The sequence below is a fragment of the Littorina saxatilis genome, linkage group LG17, assembly GCF_037325665.1.
Source record: "Littorina saxatilis isolate snail1 linkage group LG17, US_GU_Lsax_2.0, whole genome shotgun sequence".
Lineage (NCBI taxonomy): Eukaryota > Metazoa > Mollusca > Gastropoda > Littorinimorpha > Littorinidae > Littorina > Littorina saxatilis.
Genome location: NC_090261.1, coordinates 9,412,819 through 9,425,345, shown reverse-complemented (window position 1 = coordinate 9,425,345; position 12,527 = coordinate 9,412,819). Strand labels below are relative to the sequence as shown.

Below are 12,527 nucleotides of genomic sequence, written 5' to 3'. Positions count from 1 at the left end.
ATTAATTCTTTATTGCATTGTTTAGCAACAGTTCTCCAAGACTTGGGCTATTTTAGACCGTTGACGTCACTTCGTGACGTTTCGTAAACCAAAGATGGCGTTTGAGACTTCTGTTTACATTCGACACTATCAACACCACTTTGCAATACTGAAATATTTTTTCTGTGTTCGAAAGCTACAGCCAATCGTTATTATATCCCCTTAGGTACAGTTTTATAACATTATTGGCACATGTAAACAATATGAATTAATTAATGAACGCTACGAATATGGCAGCCTTTAACAGAGAGAAGAAAAAGATAATTTACGTATGTGCAGAAACCTCTTTTTTTGTTGTTATAGGACAAATATCCGTGACATCTGAATAAAATGTAAACGCAAAAATCTACACTTTCATCTGAAACAGATCACATTGTTTTGTGCATTGAATACAAGAATGTATGTCGTATTAGAGCCTGGTTGACAGATTTGGACGGGAAGGGGAAGTAGGACCGAGAATGATGGAAGGAGCGGGGTGGGGATGTCAGTGTGTGTGTGTGTGTGTGTGTGTGTGTGTGTGTGTGTGTGCGTGTGTGTGGTGTGTGTGTGTGTATGTGTGTGTTTGTTTCAGTGTGTGTGTGTGTGTGTGTATGTGTGTGTGCACAGTGTGTGCGTGTGTGTGGTGTGTGTGTGTGTGTGTGTGTGTGTTTGTGTGTTTGTGTGTTTGTGAATGGAAGTGACTGAAGCGTAGAGAACTCTATGAGTGTCTAAAACCGTCATCTTCTCCTACCAGCTCCTCCTTCCCTGTCATGCTTCCAAAATAACCCGGTCCGAGTTGTTCATCAAGTTCATACACTGAGGAAAGTCGTTTAGACATTACCGTCGCAGGCGATCACACCGACCATCGCGTGCGAACAGATGACTGTAAATAATCTCCTCCGACAAGATGTCATTGTTTCATTTAGCCGTGTGGAAATATTGTATCCCTAGCAATAACAACCCGGCGCGCTCGCCGAGACTGCCTTGTCAATTTCACGTCCTGACGCCGCTACTGCGCAGGCGCGGGATGCGCACGCAGGCCATGTTCAATTTCACCCCGATGGTCCCCGGATCAATGAAAAGACAATTCCCGACGGAAATGAAGGCAGGGCTAAAAGGCTATCGTATAAACTCAATTATCCCTGATGCCCCGATGTCTTGTTTTATGGAGTAGGGGACTCTCTTCTGCTCTTGTCGGCCCCTTTCAACCTCATTAGAACCGTCACTGTTTTTATGCCTGATTTCCCAGATTATTGTCATGATTATAACGAGTATCATCTTCCTTTTTGTCCATCAACCACGAAGAGAATCGTCGTGGTTTTTTGTCGTCGTCCGTCGTCGTAGTATTTCTCGGTGGTGTCGAACAGAACGTAATTGTTCAGTTATAGTTGTATACAAAGCGTACAGGCACCGCGATAAAAAAAACACTTGATAACATCGATACAAACAAGCATTGATCAATCGACAACACATGCAGAGAAAAATAAAACTACCGTTATCAGTTCTCGCGGTGCATTGCCACAAACCTCACAGCAGTGGCACAGCGGAAGAGGAGGGTTAATAATTCCCCCCTCGCATGCGCTCGTTAAAACGAGCGAGCCCAATACAGGCAGCGACCGCGCTGCGCAATATGTCAGATTTTAATTAAGCGAAATTAGTCACTGCCCGCTTCTCCTCATCACGGGGAGGAGGATCATCGGACGTTAATCACTGACTTCATTCCCGGCTCTGCTGGACTTCTGTCCAGAAACAATACTGTCAGAGTCTGGCACCATGGGAGTGGGGGAAGGGACGGATGGAAGTGGTTTTCTGCTCGTTGAATTGTATTTGGTTTCGTGTTCTTGCGTGGCGTTGGCGTAATGTGTTTAAAGTTAGTCAAATAAACAGTGAGGCGACACTGTAGGGTGCTGTGACAACCCAGACTTTGGGGGAGGGATTGGGGAAGGGGTATGGGAGAGGAGGGGGCTGTGAAGGAAGAGAGAGGAGGAGATGGGAAAATGTAAGGAGAGAGAGAAAAAGAGAGAGGAAGAGAAAGAGAGAGAGAGAGTGTGAATGAGGGGGAGAGAGAGAGAGAGAGAGAGAGAGAGAGAGAGAGAGAGAGAGAGAGAGAGAGTGAATGAGGGAGAGAGAGAGAATGAGGGAGAGAGAGAGAGAGAGAGAGAATGAGGGAGAGAGAGAGAGAGAGTGTGAATGAGGGAGAGAGAGAGAGAGAGAGAGAGAGAGAGAGAGAGAGAGAGAGAGAGAGAGAGAGAGAGAGAGAGAGAGAGAGAGAGAGAGAGAGAGAGAGAGAACGCGCGCTTCAACGCATAACAAAATACGCACTAAAAACCCACATACAGACACACGCAGAGTTTTACAGAAAAATTGAAGCACACGCACGCACGCATGCACCCCCCCACCCACCCACCACACCCCCCCACACACACCCCCACACACACACCCACACACACACCCACACACACACACACACTTTCTCTCTCTCTCTCTCTCTCTCTCTCTCTCTCTCTCTCACTCTCTCTACTACACAAAAAAAAGATCAAACGAGTACTGCATGTACATGTAAGTACATCTTAAAGGAATATGCGTCGTAAGATGTGACAGGGTAGTCATACAAAGCACGTGAAGTCGGAGGCAGTGGACGACAGTGACAGGTGATGGACTTGCTTCTTGTGTGTTCTACGGGATAGGGAGTAAACATGTCCACACATGTCAAAATAAGCTCAAACCTACTTACTTTCCATTCAACTCGAAGAAAGTAAGAATGAAAGAAGCAAACAAGCAAACGAACGAACGAACAAGCAAGTACAGCGTCAAAACGATGAGAGAACAAAGCTACATGCAGGTTTAAATGACATACATTAAAACAATCATCGCGCACCACCCCCACCAACAACAACGACAACGAAGGTGACAACAGCAACGAAGACGATAATAAATTTTACGTTGATGACGATGATAATGACGACAAAGGCATCTTCTCAAAAAAAGAAGACAATGAAGAATAAACTTAAAACTTGAGGCAGTATAAATGTAGAAGTGTGTGTGTGTGTGGGTGGGTGGGGGGGGGGGGGGTCACAAGAAAAACAACACCAACACCAACAACAACAACAACAAGCACGCACAAATATCCATCACCAACCACAGCAACGAACGAACTCGAAAATGAGCCTGAGCAGACAAGAAAAACAGAGGAAGCAAGGAAAGTTGTGTGACGCGCCCCAAGGAGGTGTGTCCACTGTGAAAGTTTCCTCACGGGATTGTGCGATTAGTTCCCTTGCTGTCTCGTGTCAGTATCCATCTTGTGTCTGTCTGACTCGCTGGATCCATCCCCCCCCCCCCCCTCCTCCTGTTCCATCACGCAGCCTGGATCATCTTTAGTTCCAGTGTCTGACTGTTTCTGCAGGAATATATGTCTGTCTCTCTCTCTCTCTCTCTCTCTCTCTCTCTCTCTCTCTCTCTCTCATTCTCTCTCTCTCTCTCTCTCTTCCAGTTTATCTCACCTCTCTTTGTCTCTCTCTCTCTCTCTCTCTCTCTCTCTCTCTCTCTCTCTCTCTACATATCTCTCTCTGTCTCTCTCCCCCCTCTCTCTCTCTCTCTCCCTCCCTCTCTCTCTCTCTCTCTACGTCTATGTCTCACTATTTCTCTTTCTCTCCCTCTTTCATTTCCCAAACGAATTCGTTATTACACCATGCACAGGATTCCTCCATCGCTTTTACTCTTACCATCGGCCATCCTGTGATGAAATTTCCGCAATTTTGGTTGTTTGCTGTCCATTTTGCTGGAAATTAGCACTTTTCTCTTCCACATTTTCCCTTTTCTCTCTTCCCGCCTATTAATTTTACCCAACCTCCACCACTTCCCTTATTTGCACCCCTAAAAACCTCCAGTGTTTATCTTCAACTCTTCCGTTGTGCCGATCACTTTCTCCTCCAGGGCTTATCTTGCTCAAAAAATCATGCTTTGACGTGAAAATAAACTAATAGCTGCGTTAGATTTTTAAAAGCCCTGTTGCGCGCGATTGTTTGGAGAAAAAGAAAGGAATACATACACAGGAAGTGCAACATAAAACGCTCCGGGTTGTCGGTTTGACATCCACGATTCCAATGACAAGGCTGTTCCTACCCCTCTCTTTATTGGATTGGACTACAGGCGCGCGAAGCAGTGTTTAGCCTGAAGTATTGTGCGTCCAGAAAAACAGGATGGTTATGTAGTATTTGTAAAGGTTCATCCTTGATTGAAGACTTCGCAAAATGCAGTGCCCATGCTTCGTACCGAGAGCTTTGCGAATTCGACTTTGCCCAATTCATATCAGGCTTTAGACGTGACTAGGTTGTCTACATTTATCAGTCACAATGTCGAGAAAGGAGGAATCAATTCAGATCGAGACGTGGAATGCTTCTTAATAATTGTCTCTGGTGCCAGGAGTCTTGTTCCGCGTAACTCTCACTTTCTGTTGTCCGTATTAAGAGGTTTTACCTCCCCTGTTTAATTTTTTTTTATATTAATCACAGATTAGTGTGTGTGTGTGTGTGTGTGTGTGTGTGTGTGTGTGTGTGTGTGTGTGTGTGTGTGTGCATGTGTGTGTGTGTGTGTATGTGTGTGGGTGAGTGTGTGTATGTGTGTATGTGTGTGTGTGTGTGTGTGTGTGTGTGTGTGTGTGTGTGTGTGTGTGTTAGTGTGTTATAGACGCTTTTCATGAACTTCAGACTTGACACTAACTGAGTATTTACAAGCTTTCATTAGGTGATGCTGAAGCAAAGGATATTTTAACAGATTTTTAGTTTTTGGCGTTTATTTATTTAAACTTGATCCACAAACGACGATGTTTGGTTGTACTGGTTTTGGTTTGCTCCTGTGACTTTGCCAACGAGTACAGCAGCATTAGTTTTTGAAAACTCACACATTCTTTTACGGGATATATTTTAGTATTATTTTCCTTTGTACTTTTATTAATAAAAGGTGTGATGCCAAAGGAAGGAAGGGGTGGAAGGAGGCACATATAAATAAATGAATTCGAAGGAACGAAAGAAATGATAAACCAAAGAAAGAGATAACCGCCAGGGTCTCAAAACGTGCATATGCCTTATATTATTAGGCGTTACGATTATATTAGTCTGTGAAAATCCTATATTCACATAATTATTCGAAGACGTAATTGTCTTCTTCTTCTTCTGCGTTCGTGAGTTGAAACTCCCACGTACACTCGTGTTTTTGCACGAGTGGAATTTTACGTGTATGACCGTTTTTACCCCGCCATTTTGGCAGCCATACGCCGCTTTCGGAGGAAGCATGCTGGGTATTTTCGTGTTTCTATAACCCACCGAACTCTGACATGGATTACAGGATCTTTTCCGTGCGCACTTGGTCTTGTGCTTGCGTGTACACACGAAGGGGGATAAGCCACTAGCAGGTCTGCACATAAGTTGACCTGGGAGATCGGAAAAATCTCCACACTTAACCCACCAGGCGGCCGCGGCCGGGATTCGAACCCTCGACCTTCCGATTAAGAGGCCGTCGTCTTACCACCCTGCCACAGCGCCCGTCAGACGTAATTGTCTTGCAAAACATCGGTTTGCGCACCCCCCGCGGGTTAGGGGGAAGAATTTACCCGATGCTCCCCAGCATGTCGTAAGAGGCGACTAACGGATTCTGTTTCTCCTTTTACCCTTGTTAAGTGTTTCTTGTATAGAATATAGTCAAATTTTGTAAAGATTTTAGTCAAGCAGTATGTAAGAAATGTTAAGTCCTTTGTACTGGAAACTTGCATTCTCCCAGTAAGGTAATATATTGTACTACGTTGCAAGCCCCTGGAGCAATTTTTTGATTAGTGCTTTTGTGAACAAGAAACAATTGACAAGTGGCTCTATCCCCTCTCCCCCCTTTCCCCGTCGCTATATAACCTTCGTGGTTGAAAACGACGTTAAACACCAAATAAAGAAAAGAATCGGTTTGCGTGCCTGTGGTCGCACTTTGCGCCTCTTTCAAACACTGGGCCATAAAACAGACTCGGCTGCATAATGTCACTGGCAAAAGTTGTCGCTTTTAAAGTTTCATCTTTCTTTTCGCGAGCGAGGGACGCTGTGTTTATTTGCTCCGACGATCTCGCATTATCTCGGCATCGGAATTCTTCCCGCGAGACCGCCAGACAGAAGCCGGCACGCGCGGACTTAGCGCGAGATGATTTTCGACAAGCATGCGCAGTGTGAAAACCAGGTTCACTTCCGTTTCCTGTCATCTGCAGTTCTGGAAGGTTGCAGGCAATTTTTAGGGGAAGCTCTAAGTTTGCTGATCCGCAGGCTAATAAGAATATTGATCAAAAGATTGATCACATTTTCGAACACATTCGTGATTATTGCACACAGTTACGAAAGTCAGAAAAGAACAAACAGGCAGATAGACTCACACACATAGACGCAACTGTACAAACAAAAATAAGAAATTATAACTGTTTATTATTTGGTTGGCAAACAAAAGTGAGATAAAGGTTTTGTTTTTAAAGTGAATGTATGATTTAGAGCGTTGAGAATTGCTGTTTGGTTGGTTGCTTGATCGTCGTTGTGTCTTTTATTCTTTATTTCTGTGCATGTTTATTTCTCTGCCCAGGACAGAGGACTCTGGAGAGCTGTTGTTGGCGGCCCATACCCTGACAGGAGTGACGGGCATTGATTGATTGATTGATTGATGTTTATTTCTTTTATTATTTCTCAGACCACCTTGATATAAAATCATTTGGAATGTTCGTAAAATTGTTTTATAAAGACGAAAAAGTCAGTGCACGTCGACATGTACAAGTTTACATATATACAAAAAAATTCCCTTTCTCTCGTCTTTCTACACACACACGCACGCACGCACGCACGCACTCACACACACACACACACGCACACACACACACACACACACACACACACACACACACACACACACACACACACACACACACACACACACCAAATTGGAGAAAAAACTGTTTATATATATATGCTTATTAAATGAGCAAACCAATATTATGCAACATAAAAAAAATGCTTTATACACGAGTGTCTAATCAAAAGAAGAAGAAGAAAGAACAGCCAAGGGGGAGAGGAAAGAAGACATGAAGAGTGCTGCATGACACTTGAAAACACATCATTCTGTCTCGAGTGTTTTTCAGTACCAAGGGTGGGAATTGAGTGATTTGGAAAATTACTCGAAAATGACAGAAAGAAAAAAAGAAATCGGGATAGAGAAAGAGATAGAAAAAAGGGAGAAAAGAGTGTACCACTCCCCCCCCCCCCCCCTCCCCTCCCCTCCGCCCCCTTAGAATTTCTTACGCTATTTCGTCAAACTAACTGAAGACGGTGTTAGACCACGTGACAAACAAAAGAACAATGTCTTACTGCCTAAGAAATCTCAACAGACACACTGAATGCCCTCTGCATGATTTACACATTTTAAATAGCAGCAGTTGTCTTTTTCAAATGATACTGTTTCCATGACGCGAACACAACCGGAACATTTCGTTTACGAGCGAGTAAAGCACACACGAAAGAACAACAACGACAAATCCACATACAAAAAAATCGAGAGTGTTTCAAAACTATTCGTCGTCTAGTGCTCATATATATACGAAGTGCTACGTGTCGCTGTTTGTTTGTGTCGAAAGAAAGTCTCCATTTGAAACTTTGCAGTTGTACTCTTGGCGCTGAGGGAATGTGAGTGCAAGCTGTGTGCACAAGGTTATAGTGGTGACAAGTTCAGTGCAGTGTGACGACGCGTGCGCGCCAATACTCGCCACGGATGAACTAAGACCAGGTAATTAGCTACTCTTGCATTGTGGGTATTTCTAACACACACACACACACACACACACACACACACACACACACACACACACACACACACGCACACACACACACACACACACACACACGCACAGATGAGATGATAATAAATGATATGATACATCTTTATTTTCAGAGGGTAATAGAATAAGCATAATCATACTTTGTTTGCATCCAGCCTTCGCCTAAAATAGGGAAACATATTTTTAAGAGAATTAACAAATAACGAATGTGCTTAACATGAATGAACTAACATGATTTGAATGCAAACACATAGGGCCTACCTTTTAAACAGGAAAGAAGAAATCGACAGTAATTAAATCATAAAAGCATTTATAATTTGATTTAAAGTGCTCGGTTAGTAAACTGTTAATTTTTGAAAGAGTTCATTTTCACAGATTCTCTCATTATATAGTAGAGTTTTGTATCTGAAGTAGTGCTCTCTGGTCAGGTTAAGACTTAAAGCCTTGGTCCCACTGTGACGAATTTTGACGGCGAATTACAACGATTTGGGATTCGTGGAAAAATATTGTCGAGGTCGTTGTGGGTTGTATTACTTTGTTCTTGTTCGGCCAATTTTTCGCAATCACTCGTGGCAAACAGCGTTGTGGCAAAATCGTGGTAACTCGTTGTGGTTCACCAAAATATTCGTGATACGATAGTGGGACCTAGGCTTTAGTCTTCACGCAGGGGAACAAGGGGAGGGCACGCTTGTGGTCCCACATTGTGTGTGGTCTGTGATCACAGGTATACTTTTGGGAAAGATGATAGACAAAGTTGCCCCTTATTGAGAGGTAGCTTGTCATCGGAGGGGCTTCACATAGAACTGAGGTACCACTGTATGATATTGTTGTTTTTCAAAGAGTGCGAATTCGACCCCTACATTTCCCATTGTCTGTGGCGAATCCTGTGAAAACACACTGACGATCTGAAATACACTTCCTCTGACAACACCTATTAGCACAGCTCATGATCCCCCACAGTTTGACAGGTGAAAGGTAAACAGAAAAACGACACTCGTTTTTTCGCTAGAGTATACCCGCATGAGGCGCAACAGAAAATGGACAATGCCAATTCTTTCGCTTGGATTTTCTTGGTGAAGACACTTCGTCATCAGCTGGTGGGGGCAAGAAAAACCAACATCTCTACATGCAAACAGTTACTGGTGACGAGCGTGTGACAGTGTGTAAACACATCTTTTGTATCGTTTTGTGTTGACGGGACGGGTAGCCTCTCCTTCAGACCCCCCGTTAACCCTGACTCTATCATTTATGTGGGGAGTTGTAGTATAGTGAGGATTAAATCGTTGCATTTTTCTTATCTGTCAGTTTGGAAGCAGTTCAATCGGTTTTCCTTCGCTTAACCTTTTAAGCGTTAGTGCATGAGAAAAAGTGGGTGGAAACTGACCATGACTGACTGATCCAGCTAGTGTGTCTATTTGTTAGTGCATGTGTGCGCGCGTGTGTCTGTGGGCTGTCTGTCTGCTCGTCTGTCGGCCTCTCCGTCCGTCTGCATGTCTCTACTACTTTGCCTGTTTCTGTCTTGTGTGCTCCAAGGAATGAAGTGTGTGCGTGTGTGGGGGGTGTCGGGGGGGGGGGGGGGTGTCTTCGGTTTTATACGCTTGTTTTTCTACAAACCTATCTTCTCAGTCCTATGCTTTGAGTTGAACATTGTGTGCTAACAATGATTTGCTCCTCGTTGTCAACGTGAAGCTCCTCTTGGTCCGCTCCTCTTGGTCCGCTCCTCTTGGTCCGCTCCTCTTGGTCCGCTCCTCTTGGTCCGCTCCTCTTGGTCCGCTCCTCTTGGTCCGCTCCTCTTGGTCCGCTCCTCGTGGTCCGCTCCTCGTGGTCCGCTCCTCGTGGTCCGCTCCTCTTGGTCCGCTCCTCTTGGTCCGCTCCTCTTGGTCCGCTCCTCTTGGTCCGCTCCTCGTCCTCTGGCGTCCTTCTCGTGTTTGTATTGTTTGTCATTCCCTCAGTTCTGATAGATGTGTAAACACGCTCTTCTGTCTGTTTTGTGTTGCCAGACATCCCACCCCTCCCACTCCCATATTATCACACCACTCCACTCCCTCTCCCAGATGAAATCAGTTAATTTGTTTTCAGTCAGTCTTGGCAGACCATCTCGGCCACCCAAACACGAACAACAATCTCGTCGTTTAACGTCGAAACCTCTCAAGTGTTTTCACTAAGTCTCGGTCACCAACACTAGCGTTTGACGTCACGAAGGTCTGGAGTGGTGGTCGCACGGTGGGTGACGCTTGGACATTATTAACATCAACGACTACTGTATACTGAGGATAGACACTATTGTGCCAAGTGACAATAAATTTGCGAGGCGTCGTGGGGTGGGCGGGTTAGTTCTGATGTGGGATTCCTCTAGTTGACAAGATAGCAAACAAGGCACTGGGAGAATATGGATAGAATTTGTTTGTTTGGGGCGAGGAAGCAAACACTGTGTCAAGGATGTGAGTGTTAGATTGTTTTCTGATCATAAGAACTAGCCATGGTCCGGCTGTGTAGCGTACTCCCTTGTAAAAACGCAGGTTCTATGGTGGTCTGTTGACAGTTTTATGTTTTACAGATACATTTATGTGTGAAGCATTCCGTTCTCTGTTTCATATTTAAAAACGTTTCGCGAAAATTACTGAGAGATATTATGATAGAGTTTTAACAATGACCTGTATCCGTCTGCTTCGAAATCAAAATTGTATATAGCTTATGATTTTTCGTTCATATCCATACAGATTATTTTGTTTTCTGTATAAAACAACACACACGAAAACACGTGTGTGACAGGGGAGGCTACCGCTCCTTTCGCAACGGACTCTGCACCCGAGTTGTTGGCCTTTAAAGTCAACACCTGTGGTTTGTAGAGTTCTGTTTGTGATGGGGTCTGGTGGTTTCCGATTGTCTGTATGTTCATGGAAACCTTCGGGTTTGCATAACAGTTTTTATAGGGCTAAGAAATTAGCCCTAACATTTTCAATCCTGTTTGATTGCACTTCGCTTCCCGAGGTGATCGTAGTGTTTCGGCACACGGTTACACGTGTATGCTCATATAAATCAGTCAAAGTTTCCTGTGATCAATACCTTTTCCCCACTAAAATCAAACGAAAATAAATGCCTTAATTTGCTCACAGAGACATAATTTTCAATGAAGAGAACAAATCTCAGTTATATGGACCACACGGTGTTGCATACTCCCCATTCCATCCATAGAGAATATTGTCGCGAGGACATTATCAGTCTGATTTGTAAGATACTATCAACACTCTAACTCAAAATGTCCCACTAAACGTCCACTTTTCACCGTCTCTCCAATTCTTCCTTATACTGTGAAGCAAGAATAACACATGAAATGACCTCAAACACTATTTAGCAGATTAACAATCTACAAGCTAATGAAAGTTTCCATCGAACAAACCACTTTCGCTGTCAGAGTAGCTCGCGATGTCAACAGGTTGCCATAGTTGTGTGTGTCGTGACAGACAGGAGGAGAGAACTCCTGTTGAGCAGCGATAATCACCTCCCTTGTTGGGTTGTTCTGTGCTGGTGGTCCCCCCTCTCCTTATGGCTTGTTGACACCAATGGTTTGGAAAATGAGAAATGGTCTCAATGCAAGAACCGATGTTCATGAGTTTGTCTGCGAATTTCGTGTGTTTTAAGTGTATGTTTGTAGAGTTGGCTTTAAATTAAAGTCTTGGAACTTCGCCGTTTGAAAATGGCTTCGCCGCATTAGTAAATGGATGGGTTTTGAAGAGTTCTCCTAATGGCTTCTATTTACACATCTAAACGTTCCAGATAATTCCAAGAAAAGTCGAGTTCAGTTACTAAATGTGTGTAGGGAGGTGACAAATGTATCTGAACTTTATTTTGCCAAACTGCCCCCCCCCCCCCCCCTCTCCGCCATTTCCGACCGTTATTATATTCTCACTGACTGTATAGGGCAGATTTTACGCCAACAGGGCACAAAAGCAAAAAGTATTGTTCAGTGCCAGTGATTCTGAAAGGAGGAGAACGTTTCGAACGTTGATATTTCTCAGTTATCAGAACGAAGAAAAGAAAGAGGCTCAGATTTCTTTTCTGTCTCTTCACTCGTACTCGAAAGTGACAAAGTTTTACTCAACTCGGGATCAAATCCAAACAAAACAGTACGAGTGTTTGACGCCGCTAATGGAATCGCTAACGGTTTACAAGCAGACGACAGCTCGTGGCAGGAGGTCCCTCTCGGGGCCCGCCTCTCCAAGAGTCCGACAGACGTAATAACTAATGACCCCAGCCCGCCCCCCAGCAGGGCCCCACAGTGGCAATAATGAAGACTCCCTGTCCCGGACGCCGCGGAGAGGCTCAGCGGGGAAGGTGAGATAATAGCCGCTCCCTGAGAGGCCCTGACAGGGTCAGTGACAGGCGATGCCGCTGTGTCCAAACACCTTGGTGTTGTTGCTAGCAGCGAGAGGGTTAATTTGCTTTCTGCCCACCCCTCCTTACCTCCCTACGGTGTTCTCGAGAGGGGCGCGAGAGTGAGATGAGATTTGTTCTCTGGAGGAGAGAGTGTGGTGCCACCCTAGTCGTGATTTAGTGGTCTTCTTTACAGCGACAAGTACACTGACTACTGACTGATGGATGCCACGCTTTTGTTGTTTGGGGGCAGGAATCGTCAAGTGAAGATGATGAGTCGTAGGGGTGA

General features: G+C 44.5%; 1 protein-coding gene and 1 long non-coding RNA gene across 8 annotated transcripts in view; both read left to right on the top strand.

The window, feature by feature from the left end:
- LOC138953005 (uncharacterized) overlaps window positions 1-5,962 on the top strand; it is a 79,763-nt gene extending 73,801 nt beyond the window's left edge. The window contains exon 2 of the long non-coding RNA XR_011451468.1: window positions 5,832-5,962. This is a non-coding gene — a long non-coding RNA (uncharacterized lncRNA). The remainder of the gene's footprint in view (window positions 1-5,831) is intronic.
- Window positions 1-12,527, top strand: part of LOC138953604 (uncharacterized) — a 313,259-nt gene that overhangs the window by 131,793 nt on the left and 168,939 nt on the right. Inside the window, exon 2 of one of the 7 annotated variants that reach the window (XM_070325467.1) lies at window positions 7,689-7,812. The exons of the other annotated variants lie outside the window; for them this stretch is intronic. The gene's annotated coding sequence lies outside the window, so the exon portion shown is untranslated. The remainder of the gene's footprint in view (window positions 1-7,688; window positions 7,813-12,527) is intronic. 7 annotated transcript variants of the gene reach the window in all.